The sequence below is a fragment of the Manis javanica genome, chromosome 4 (assembly GCF_040802235.1).
Source record: "Manis javanica isolate MJ-LG chromosome 4, MJ_LKY, whole genome shotgun sequence".
NCBI classification, from domain to species: Eukaryota; Metazoa; Chordata; class Mammalia; order Pholidota; family Manidae; genus Manis; species Manis javanica.
Window position 1 is genome coordinate 82,702,468 of NC_133159.1, and position 14,031 is coordinate 82,716,498.

Sequence of the window (14,031 nt, forward strand, 5' to 3'; positions counted from 1 at the left end):
TGTGGTGGAAAATAAAGCCAGATGAGAAACATTGGATTTCTTAGATGTAAGCTTTGAAAATCTTCAATGCTTGAAGCTTCTCAGCCAGAGGTTAGGTTGTCAATGGGTATCACAGGGAAAATGCTGGACAAGTGTCAAGCCTGGACATGTTATATGAAATCTTACTACAACTAGATGTCAAGGACAAAACATAAAATGATAAATGGGACCTTAACAGATAATGTGCTTTCATTTCATCTCATCCCAAAGGGTTCCATCAATGTGAACACTGTGGAGTCCATGAGAGGCATGTGTTTCAAGTATTTATGAGACAGATAAAACACCATACGTGGCCTTCTAGAGCTGTGAACAGGAGGCCTGGGCTGGTTTCCTGGTGCTCAGGTCAGGGGACAACTGCACATAAACTTAGAACAAGCTATAATAATTTTCTTATTCTAAAATGTGGAGTGTTAATCACTGCATCAGGTCATAGTGGAGATGTTTCTAAGTGTTAAATTTAAAGAATCATGAAGGATGAAAGATGTATATCATCACAATTACTCTTGAAAATCTCAGAAAGTTGCCACATCCATGACGGAGTCAGACTCCCATGAGCCCAGTGCTGCCAGCTTGATGGTTGGGGAGATCAGGATTTCTGGGAGTGCCAGAGGCAGTAGGTGCCTTCTATTTGGCACTGTAATGTACGAGATGTATGTATCTGTAAGTACCAGAATTTGAGTCAACATGGCAAGGATATTCACATGCTGAGGGGCATGTAAGACCTGGAGCTGGTTGAAGAAGCAGATTTTCATATTCTCACATTCCATCTACAATTCATTCTGGATATACACATACTGAGTGAAATCACTGAAACTGATGGCTTAATTTCATTATGTTAATGGTTATCTCTCACTTTTTTCCTTCCTTTGCTGCCTCCTTCTTTTTCTCTTCTCTTTTTCTCTCCTCTCTTCCCTCCCCTCTCAACAGTTAGCATTATTTAATATCTGACTGTCTCTTTCAGATAAAATAGAAACAATAAGCCTTTTAAAAGAAAAAACTTAAATGTGGTCTATTCTCAGCTCTAAGAGCTCTAATTTTTCAAATCCCTATGTCTAACTTTCTGTTAGCAGCGATTCATAGCTTTTTTGTAGTAGCTGATGAAAGCTAAGGACCCTTCCTTAAGAAAAATGCACTATATACTTTCAAATTCAATGTAAAAGAAAGTTAATACCCATGCATTGTCTTGTAATTCTTCATGAAGATTCTCAAGACAAGCACAGATCTCTCCTTTAGAGAGAAGGTGGTGTACATTCTTATGATCTAATATTCTTAGACCATCACTTTAGTGGGTGTCTATAATGACAATAACACCAATAGTGAATAGCTAGCATTCACTAAGTGCTTAAATCTATACAGGCACTAGTCTAAGTTAACTAATTTACCATTTTACCACATCCCAATGATAAATGTACTGTTATCCTCATTTTTTTGTTAAGGAAACTGAGATACAGTGAGGTTAAGGAATTTGCACAACTAGTGAGTGCCTGGGTCATGATTTGAGCCTAGGAAGTCTGGTTTGAGAGTGTGGGCTATTGTCCACTATGCAATACTATCTTGCTATATAAAATAAACTGGGTGTCTTTCTACTTGCCTTGGTAAAAATGAGAAGAGAATATTATCTTGGCTATACTGTATCATTCAATTTTGACTCTGAAAATATTCCTTACCAACCAGAAGTGCTTCTCCCCTTGGAAGAGAGGACATGCCTCCTCTTAGTATTTGAAGCTGGCTCTTGACCTACAACTAGCCAGTCCTACAATACCCTTGTTAAGTACATGATTTGATTTCTGGTAGTTTTACAACCTAATTCTGGATTCCTAAAAGGACTATGACTACTTTCCAGAACAGTTTAATCTCATACTACTATTTGTTTTAAGATCAAAATGCAATTTCAAAGAGTGTTCAATAAAATATGATATATTACTTTGTAAGTATAAGAAATCTAACTTGAAGTAACTCAAGGGAGAAAAGAAAAATTTGTTGGATCATGAGTTCCACAGAACTACTAAACAGTGATGTCATAGAAGTTCAGGGAGGCCATGGGCCTCAACAAAAATTCAGACAGGGAGGCTTGTGCTCTTGGATGTACCTGGTTCTCATCTGCCTTTTCCTTTTTTCATTTCTCTTACTGCCAACCGACTTTCTCCAAATGGCAAGAAACATGAACCACCATGCTTTACAAGCTTTGTATTTTGCACAAAGGGAGTCAGCTTTGTCATTTTTTTATGTCATATTCAAGAATCTAAGACTATATCATTTATATTGACCCCATTTGGGTAAATTTGCCATCTCTGGAACAAATGAAATGTGACTTGGGGTATAGGGATTGCATCATGTGAAAACATATTTGTACCACAGAAATATGTGGATGGGGTAGGGAGGGAGAAGTTCCCAGGAAAAGTGACAGAGTGATGAATGTACAATACTTACTGGTTCACTGCAAAGGAAAACTCAGCCAAAAATATTTGCTTGAGGTTATCATCAAATTACACAACATTATTAGACAGAGGGCTTGAAAGCATTTCTTGCTTTGTACAATTAGAGGAATGCATTGGGAAAAATGGTGTGCAAATTGAATGTGTGTTAATTTAATAAGTAGGTAGCTAGTTGGAAAATTTTATTATTAATATTTCAGCAATAGTAATGTTATTAAAGTAAATAATATCATCCTTGATTTGTGTTTTTTGTATCAGTTTCAAATGAGATAAAGTACACTTGTAGGGAGAATCCAGTAGGAATTATAAGCACCTTTCTTAGGAGAATAGCTGTGACTTTCTGGTGAATGACTTCTGGGAGAATCTGGCATTGTGATTAAGATGACTTTAAGCTGAGAATGAAAGTGAACATGCAAAGTTTAATGACTGACTTCTCAAAGGTTTTTTTTTTTATAGTGTAACTGCCACCTGGTACTTTTAATGAAGTAGTAAAATAGACTTAGTATGTATAGGACTTGAGTAAGAGGATTCTGAGCCTTAGGCTAGCCCAGTGCCCAGAAGAATCTGAAGTTTGCAACAGAATTTCAAGGGTCTATTTACAGGTGCCTTATATTGTTGTCATTGTGCTGAGTAAAAGATGGATAATTCTGGACAAGAGTGTACTTAGGAATTTTGTCAGTAAAGAAGTCTTGCATCTCTGGCACAAAAACAGACCCATAGATGAATGGAACAGAATAGAGAACCCAGATATAAACCCAAGCATATATGGTCAGTTAATATACAGTAAATATACATGGACATACGGGGGGGAAATGACAGCCTCTTCAACAACTGGTATGGGCAAAACTGGGCAGCCACATTTGTAAAAGAATGAAACTGGGTTATTGTCTAACTCCATGCACAAAAGTAAACTCGAAATGGATCAAAGACCTGAATGTAAGTCATGAAACCATAAAATTCTTAGAAGAAAACATAGGCAAAAATGTATTGAATATAAACACGAACAACTTTTTACTGAATGCATCTCCTCAGGCAAGGGAAACAAAAGCAAAAATGAACAAATGGGACTATGTCAAGCTAAAAAGCTTCTGTAAGGCAAAGGACACCATCAGTAGAACAAAAAGGCATCCTATAGTATGGGAGAATATATTCATAAATGACATATCCAAAAAGGGGTTAATACCTAAAATATATAAAGAACTCACATGCTCAATACCCAAAAAGCAAATAACCTGATTAAAAAATGGGCAGAGGGTATGGACAGACAATTCTCCAAAGAAGAAATTCAGATGGCCAACAGGAACATGAAAACATACTCCACATTGCTAATTATCAGGGAAATGCAAATTAAAACCACAATGAAATATCACCTCACACCAGTAAGGATCACCACAATCCAAAAGACAAGAAACAACAAATGCTGGCAAGTATATGGAGAAAGGAGACCCTCCTACACTGTTGGTGGAAATGTAAGTTAGTTCAACCATTGTAGAAAGTATGGAGGTTCCTCAAAAAACTAGACATACCATTTGACCCAGGAATTCCACTCCTAAGAATTTACCCTAAGATTGCAGGATCCCAGTTTGAAAAAGACATATGCACCCCTATGTTTATTGCAGCACTTTTTACAATAGCCAAGACATGGAAGCAACCTAAGTGTCCATCAGTAGATGAATGGATAAAGAAGAGGTGGTACATATATACAATGGAATATTATTCAGCCATAAAAGGAAAACAAATCCTACCATTTGCAACAAGATGGATGGAGCTAGAGGGTATTATGCTCAGTGAAATAAGCCAGGTGGAGAAAGACAAGTACCAAATGATTTCCCTCATTTGTGGAGTATAACAACAAAGCAAGACTGAAGGAACAAAACAGCAGCAGACTCACAGAACCCAAGAAAGGACTATCAGTTACCAATGGGTGGGAGTAGGGAGGGGTGGTTGGGGAGGGAAAGAGAAGGGGATTGAAGGGTATTATGATTAATACACATGGTGTGTGGGGGGGACATGGGGAAGACAGTGTAGCAGAGAGAAGGCAATAGTGACTCTGTGGTATCTTACTACACTAATGGAGAGTAACTTCAATGGGGTAAAGGGAGGACTTGATAATATTCGTGAATGTAGTAACCACAACATTTTTCATGTGAACCTTCATAAGAGTGTGTATCAATGATACCTTAATAAAAAAAAAAAGGAAGTCTTGCATCTTATGGAGGTCGTATATTCAGCATTGAATTAGAATTAAGATGTGAAGGTCCAATTTCTTTCTCATTCTTTCTGGTTCCTATTGAGTAAAAGAAATTTGCTTCTGGGACTTAATGTATTTGAAAATACATAGGAGTCAGATAGAAGCCTTCCTCCTAGACCAGCTTGAGGGTGGGACACAGTGTGGTGCTGTGGATGGGCCCTGCAGTTTCAAACTCCAACATTTGGAAAAATGAATATCAAAAAGTTTAGCTTTCACATTTTTGAACAGGTGCTTTATATTTATATTTATATTTATATTTATATTTATATTTAATATTTTAAAACTCTCATCTATCATTAATTCTGGGAACCTGATGATGGGAACTCTATAGTCAATTTTTAGCAATGTGTTTTACATCTGAGAATAAATGTGAATTTGCACAGGAAGTTCAAAGGACAACTTAAGATGGAACAAATGCAACTCCTGGTTTATGGTGACAGCTGGCCGTAACAGTAGCTTGAAAGGACAAGCAGGTATAAATGGAGGAGAGAGGGAACAGAGGGAAGAGATATGGGAGAAAAATGAGGAAGGGTACAAAATTGGTATGAAACGGTGTATTCATAAGAGATTGTCACTGTACCCAAATTATAGCCACCAATTCTATGTAGGGGGAAAAGAAAATAGGATGTTAGAATTATAATTTGTAAGAGATAAAAACCAGCATATTTTTGGTCATTTAGAATTATTAATCATTACCCATCATGTCACTGAAAGGCATTATTATATAGTTGCCCTAGACTGTGGGCTATAGAATTGAAGTTCAAAAATCTTCCTTCTTGTTGGTTGTATGACCTTGATAACTTAACCTCTTAAATCTCAGCTACTCCACCTTCAGAGTATAGATAATAATGGAAGCTTCTTGAGAAGGTTGTTGTTCTGATTAAATGAGCAAATCCATATAATGTTATTACCACAGTGCCTGCTATTCAGCAGATGCTTAGTAAAGTTTCCTGGTATCTAGGGCTCAATCTTAAAAATAAGCCATTAATTTCCCATCCTCACTTATGGACAGAAAATCTGTCCCATTGTGTGACATGCCACATCTGGTCCCATTCTTGGGTTCAGTACCCTCTGGAATGGCCTTAACATTATCTGGTTATGGATACCTCTTTGCAGGGAACAGTAACAGACTACTCAAAATAGAAGTGACAGTCTTACTTACCATTCCTACTGATGAGGAAGCTAAGTCCCAGAATGCTTAAGCATCCTTCATGGCCACCCAACTAGTTGGTGTTAGATTAACGATTTTGTCAACTAACATAAACTTTTTCCATTGTATCATTGGTTCTCAGGATTCTTTGGGAGATAGGAACCTCTTTTAGCATCTGATACAAGCCATAGACTCAATCCTCATCCAATGTATGTCTGAACACACATAAACCTTTTTGCATACAGTCTCGAGGAACTCCATGTCCTACTTGCTACAAGCTCTTGGTTACGGACTCTAACTGATGTTGGCACCATGACCAAAAAACCTTTTGGTTAATTTCATCCTTATTCCCTTTTTCTTCCATGTCTTTCCTCCCCTTATTATGTAGACCACAGAGTCAGGGGCAGGAGATCTAGAAGCAGTGACATATGTTATATTTTAGAGCTGGTTTGAATCTAGAGGTCTTACTCCATGCATCCTTAGGAAACATTTCAAGAAATATGGAACCCACTCCAAGAAAAATGTTTTCTAAAAATTGCCTCAGGAATAGGGCAAGGAATAAACTTTAGAAAAAACATAAATGTGGGAGTATGTCCATATGTGTGATAGTTCTAATTTGTATTATATTAAGAACATATGAAATGAGATGGTGCCTCCAGATTGTGCTCATAATGGTGAGAAAAATTGCCAAAAATCATTGCTTTCTTTACCTCCTGCAAATGAAACTTATATCCAAACTAAAGTTTTCTCATCAGTTGTGAGATGATTTACTTTCTCTTTGGGAAAAGTTGGAAACTATTTCTCTATATGCAGGAGTGAATAGTGGTAGGTATAAGAGAATGGAAAGATAGATTACTGTGTCTTCAAAATAATGAGTGGTTAATAGTGTGTTCCTGAAAGGATGAAAGGAGAGGCAAAGGGTCAGAGTGGAGTGAGGAGAGAGAACGGAGGAGACAGAAGCATGGTTGCCAGCTGTTCATCTACTCCCTGCATTTCTGTTGGTGGCAGAGAGGACCCCCACTGTCCCCTCCAACTTAGCCTAAAGTCCCTGGATAAAATGGCAAGTGTATTAGTGTGCTTGGGATGTCATTAAAAAATACCACTTACTGGGTGGCTTAAACAACAGAAATTAATCTTCTCACAGTTCTGGAGTTTGAAAGTTCCGGATCAATGTGTCAACAGGGTTGGTTTCTACTGAGGCCTCTTTCCTTGGCTGGCATTTGACCACCTTCTTGCTGAGTCCTCCTCCATGTGGTATTTCCTCTGTGTGCATGTATCTCCAGTGTCCCTTCTGTGTGACCATATTTCCTCTACGAGGACACCAATGAGATTGGATTTAGGGCCCACCCTAATGGCCTCACTGTAATTTAAGTACCTCTGTAAGAGTCCCATTTGGAGGTACTTGGGGTTAGGGCTTCAACATTTGATTTGGGGGGAAACACAATTCAGCCCATAACAGCAGGGTAGCTTGACAGCCTGCCAGAGGTAAAAAGGTCATCCTTTCAGAGGTAAGTGGAAGTTTCTGTGCTTTTTATTGGAGCAATATTTCTGTAAGGTAGAGTGATGTAAGGTTTGCTCACCACTTACCCTTTCAGCCATCAGGACTTGGAAGATGTAGAGTACACAGTGCTAAGCTGGCTCTTTAACCAAAGTGTGTCCTGACTCTTGAGCCAGCTGTCTCTGCAAAAAAACTGAAGTGTTTGGACAAAAGATTTTTCTGTAACCCTTAGAATGTATTTCCAAGAGGGCTGCCAACCCTGATCTAAAGGCTTTGCTCCCGTCCTGCTCTCACTGCTGTGTTTACCTACCATACTGGAGCATTTTCAATCCTGTCAGCTTGTCTACAACTTTACATTTTTTTATAGTAACTTACTAGCCAAATATCAAGGCTGCTCACTGCTTTTTAGATGTTCAAAGTCAAAAGTTGCACAGTATTATGTTTTTTACTTTATTTACAGGTTATATCTATTTTTGGCAACTTCTGACAGCCCTTTACAGTACGGGGGCTACAGCAAACCCACTGAAACTCTGGCTTTTATGGAGAGCAAAACAAGCCAGAAAATTATTTTCCCCAACTAAGTTGGGAGATAGATTTTTGTTCCCTTCAGCCTCCATAAATCCTCTCTCTCTCCATTACAGGTTTACCCTAAGAATGGAATTTTGTGTCTTGCTTGCATTTTATATATTTTGTCTGGAGTATTTCACATAAAATAGAAAAGTACTTTTCATATCTTTTATTTAAAGCCAGGACATCTTCTGAGCTTAAGAGGTGACTTTTAGAAATGGAGCTAGGATGTGACAGTTTGTCCCAGATGGGTGACAAATCTAAACTGTGCTGGGCTACGAAGCCAGACAGGTTTCAAAAGCCTCTTACCATATTTATTTTTATATGTATACTTCATCTCATGTCCCTTGCCATATGATCTGCCATCAGTTACCCAATGGTAATGAAAACCTCCCTTTTTTAAACAGGGTAGAGACACAATAAAGTAACTGGAGCCAGTGAGGCTGCCACTTCAGCTTTTTGTCTTACTGCCTAGCGCTGCACATCCTTGACTCCTTTCTCCTCCCTTTTAAAAAGCTGCCATTTGTATAGTTTCCTCTCTTCATCTTCTGAAATTCCCTGGGAAAATTGTAGTGTTATATTTCAGAGCACTTTGGAATCAGACCGGGAATTGGAATCCTGACTCCACACTTGCTGTGTGAACTTGGCAAGTTTTTTACCCTTTCTCTGCGTTGGTTTTCTCATCTCTGAGTGGGTGCTCATATGAAGAATAAATGAGATTTTATTTATTAAGTACTTAGTCTAGTGCTTGTTTACCCAGTATAAACACTCCACAACTGAAAGCTGTTTTCACCTTTCTTTTTCTCTCTTGCTTGTGTTTTGTAATTTTGGTTCCTCCTCCCTGCCCTCCTCACCCTCCTCCTCTTTCCTTTCTCTCCCCTCTCTCTTCTCCTTTTTGTCCTTTATTGTCCAGTCTTCTCTTTCTTCTCCACAAAATGACATTTTATCTATCTATCTATCTATCTATCTATCTATCTATCTATCTATCTATCTATCTATCTATCTATCTATCTATCTACCTACCTACCTACCTACCTGTCATCTATGTATCATCTACCTAGCTACCTATCTGTCTGTCTATCTATCTATCTATCTATCTGTCTATCTATCATCTATCTATTTATCATCTATCTATATCTATCACTTGTCTACCCACCTTGGCCTGTGACCTACTCCAATAAGTTTCTAACAAGGTGCTGTGTTGGGAATCTTTAGGGATATTTTAACTCTTTCACAAGCCTGGGGGAAGCCTTAAATTGATCTGTAATAGCACTTCTTTGTCTCTTTTCTTTGGGCTCCAATTAGATCTACTCAGTATAGAAAAACTAGAAAAACTGTATGGTTCATTCTTATCAGAGAGAAGATCTGTTGAGGAGTCATAAAAGTCTTACATTAAAAAGAGAGATGGAGTGGAGGAAAATGATCACTTTTTTTTTACAGTAACATCCTTCAACAATTGCAGTCCATAGGGATTAGGAAAGAGAACAAACAAATTAAATGCTTTGTGTTTCTCTTTTCTCATCTATAAAATTAAAGAGATGGACTAGAGGCTTTATACCTATTCTAAATACTAGTGGTGGACCATGTCAGCATAACTTTTTAATTGAGAGATGCTTTGGTGTCTGAGGACCTCAGCCTTTTCTTTGAAGGCTACTATAAGAAAAAGTTTTATGAATCACACCATTGTATTAGCTATTTAAGAAAATTATCGAGGACATCATCCACTACGTTATTCAGTGTGGCTTCTGTATATAATCCATTTCACTATTTCATATTGGCTTCTAGGAAACTTACATTCAAATTCTAGTCATTGAAGGGGTCTTCACAAGCTTACTAACTATATTATCCCTAATCCTGGTGTTTAAGAAATAACATATTCAGATTTTCTATTTTATAATATTTACCTTAAATTGTCTCTAGAAGAACTAAGGGTATACACTGATATGTAATTCTTATTCCTTCCTCTGGTTTCTCTAACTTCTTAGCATTCACAATACCATTTCCTCCAGATGCCTTTTCATTCACACACCTTCTTAGGCTTTGTTTATCTTTAGTGTAAAGTCAATGATTAATAATTTTTACACATGTATAAATGGAGGGAACCTCTTCTTTCTTCTCCCCTGAAGTCTAATTTTTGTTTGGCTTGTACAGGTCATTTTATGTTATTTGGTAAGAGAAAATCTACATACAGTGATAACTGATACTCCACATCATACATGATTTTTCTGATGATCTTAACTTTTCTGGTGAAGACTTTTTAAAAATTTTCTATATTACTCTTTCCTTTTGTTTGAGAATATGCCATATTTTACTTTGGAACATGCCATATTTTACCTTGAGGAGATGAACTCCAGACAAAATTCTTTCCAAATTGCTTAGTTTCTACCCTACTTAAAATCAATCACTTATTGCAAGCCAAATTACTCACAGAATGTATTTGGCTCATGGCAATTCTTGGTTTGGTAATTTACTGCAGGTTATTGAAGCAGTTTGGCATCTTAATTTAGCAAATTGCTTCAGGAGGATTTTGGTCATTTATAACAAAATTTTTACTAGGTGAGGGACACATGTAAAATTATTTTATAAAGAAAGACAGCTAAGACACTGATAATTAAAATAACACGTAAATTAACACACATTGAATGCCAGGCATCTGGAATAGGACTTCTTGGGTTTGCACTCCAGATTCTTAACTAATGCATCATTTGATTTTAAACAAGTCACTTAGTCTTCCTGTACTTCACTGTTTTTGTTTTTCTAATCTGTATAATGGGCTTAAAATTGCACTTTTAGCTTAACTCAGAGCCTGATGCATAAATAGTATTATTTCTTTGGTGACTTTTAATTTCTAGAATAAACTGTCAAAACTGGAAGATAATCATAATTACCCTATCTCCTGTCTTAGGGTCCTTTGTTGTTGGGTTTCTGTTATCCAGATAAAATTGTCTTTTTCTCCAGTTTTATCTTGGACATTGGGGAACAAAAAGAAGTAGTATGTGTAAAATCAAGATGAAAAAAAAGTTGATGATTTAAACAAATAAGCACAGTTTCTTATAAAACCCAGAAAGGATAGAGTGCCACTCAGTTCATTAACCAGTTACTAAATGGTGTTTGTGTTATCCCCGTGAATACTAAATGAACTCATTATGATATGTGCTATTACAGTGAATAGCAAATGAATTCATAATGATAGGATCCATAAAAATATTCCTAATGGAGGAGTTATGCATTATCAAGCTGGTTTCTAGAGTAACTGAGGCTTACATTTAAATAGGGGAAATAAATAATACTGGCACAACATTGGTTAGTTGGAGTTATTTGAGTAGGTCTACAGAACTGAAAACACAGTTAGTGCCATGGTAATGTACCAGTAGCCCCAAATGACTCTCTTTTTTTTTTTTTTTGTTTCTGTCCTTTATCACTGATGGCTGGTGTTTATTTTTGTCTTTGATTCAAAGAGAAGGATCCAGTTATATGCAGCTGGTCAGCAGTGAACCTGTGGCTTGTGATTAGATAGACTAGGTGAGAAAGTCTTGAAGGCTTTCCAGCCATTCTGCCCAGAGGCTATTGAAGGACTGGAGACCACGCCTGACCAAACCTCAGGTCGGCTGCCATGCATAAAATCCAGTGAACCCCCTCATCTGCCCGCTTCTGCTCAGCATAAGAATACAAGAAATTTTCAAATTAATGGCATGAAGGGTATACCGTTGAGGTGATGTTTGAATTTTATTGACCATCGTAAATAGATAATGAAATCATAGCAGCAACAAGAGCACAGATGTTGTCTTATTATAAACTTGCAAACGATGAGCTGTGAGCCTGAAGACCACACGAGGGGCACTTGTGGGCCATCAGTGGACTGGACACCACATTGTGATAACTTCTCATCTAAAGGCAGAATTAATTTCTTAGAAAAAAGAGACACAGCTTCTTGGCTTCATAATAAAATACCTCCAGGGCTAAAGTTTCAAGAACCAGCAGTATTATGCATGTGGATAAAGTGAAGGTTCCTAGGCCAGAATGCTCACCTGAACCTAAACTACTTGATGATGTAACTGGCCTCCTGCGAGGCTACTGCTTCCACACCCATAGGGATGAGCTATTACTGACTGAATCACTATATAAAGAGCTCTGCCCAGTGCTCTGGGTGGAGGTGGAGACGAAGGAGGGTTACAGACCTACAGACTGTTGGATGCAGATGTAATTCTAGTGCTCGACCTGCCCCGTTGGGAGAACAAGCAGGGTAGTAAGCCCTTTTGCCCAAGAATGTTCCATTGTCATTCTTTGGTCTCAATGAATCCACAGTGAACTTGCCCAGGGCTGAAACCCATTGGCAAGACAATATGTCACCCTAATTTACAGATTACATTTGAGCCAATGACAGTAAAATTTAGCAAGAAGTTTAAAAAGTAGAAGAAATAGAAGGTAAAACTTTACTAAGGAAAGCAATTCAATTAAATAACGTTACTTGTAGCCTACTGTATGCAAAGCATTGTGGGAGATACAGAAATAAGATACTAGTGGTTTTCAAGAAATTTTCAATATAGCTTGTCATGTCCATTTTGACCATGATATAAATTAGATTGGGATAAAAATTGGAACCATATACACATTATGGAATGTGAATAATAATAGCAAAATAATAGCAAACATTTATATAGAAGTTTCTATGTGCCAAGAACTTTTCTGACCACTTTACCTAAGTTAACCCATTTAGTCCCCATACCAGGCCTATGCTGTAGGCCCTGTTGTTATCCCTAACTTATATGTAAGAAAACTGAGCCACAAATGGTTAAGTAACTCAGATAGCTAAGTGACTGCCACCTTTTCTTACTTTCCTTCCATGATGGAGGGTTGTTGATGAGAAGTAGCTACTACGTGTAGAGAATTTTGAGGTTGAACAAGAGCGTGGAGCCACAAGATGGAACGAGGTTGGATTACTGATACCATGAGAAAGCTTTGACTTTTCAAGCAAGAAGGTGGTGTGAAATAGAATGGTTGGTGAAAAAATCAAAACAAGATGTTTGAGAATTAGAATATCAATGATATTTTTAAGTTGGTGGTCCATGGAGGTTGTCCATGGAAGTGGTTTCCAAATTACACCTCGTTAAAAAAGAGCAGGCTGTTAAGTGAGGACAGTAAGTGAAATCTGTTCTTCTGCAGAATTTGGCGTTCAGGGCCAAGAAAGCGAGGATGAGATCAGTTATAGGGCATTTTTTGAAAGGAGAGCTTTATGATTTAAAAATGATTGTCAGAGAAGAGTCATCAATGGAGATGGAGGGTTGAAGATGAAATCAGTTTTATAATTTGTATATGTTACACACTACTGGTAGCATAGGAAATTGGTCACACATACAGCCTTTTTGTTATAATGATTCACCATTGTGTGAGGAAAGGTTTGCTGGTGCTTTCCCCAGCTCAAGCTCTTCCTTAGCCAGTGGATCTACTTTATCTGTGACTGTGATCCAAAAAGGGAAGGAAAGGAATTCATGACCAAGGTAGAAAAGGAAGTGAACCCAGGAAGTCCCTTCAAGGAAGCCAAGAGAAGAGTTTTCTAATTCTTTCAATTGGCTCATTTCAATATCACTTCAATGGTTCCTGAAGAAATTTTTGGCTATCTTTCAGACCCTGACTGTAAATAAAAAATTTCTTAAAACACACACACACACACACACACACCTCCAGTCATCAGCAATTTCCTGTATTACCTAAATACATAATATATATTATGATTCAAGTATCTTTGATTATCTTAACCTTATTAAAACAATGGCATTAGAGCCTGTCTAACTTATCAGTGGCATGTTACACCTTTTGGAAATCAGAGAATTTTTCACATAGTGCCAACTGAAATGTTAAATGAATTAAATGTAATTAGATGTGAGCTTTAACACACATTACCTCATTTAATACTGACAAAAATCCTGTGAAACAGGTATTATTATCCTGTTTTACAACTGAGAAAACACGTTAATTGACTTGCCTAAGGTCACACAGGGAGGAGTAGAAAAACATGGTCTTGAATGGATTCCAAACACCCAAACACTCCCTCTTTCCCCTGCATTATATTTGTTTCATTTGTACTTAAAAT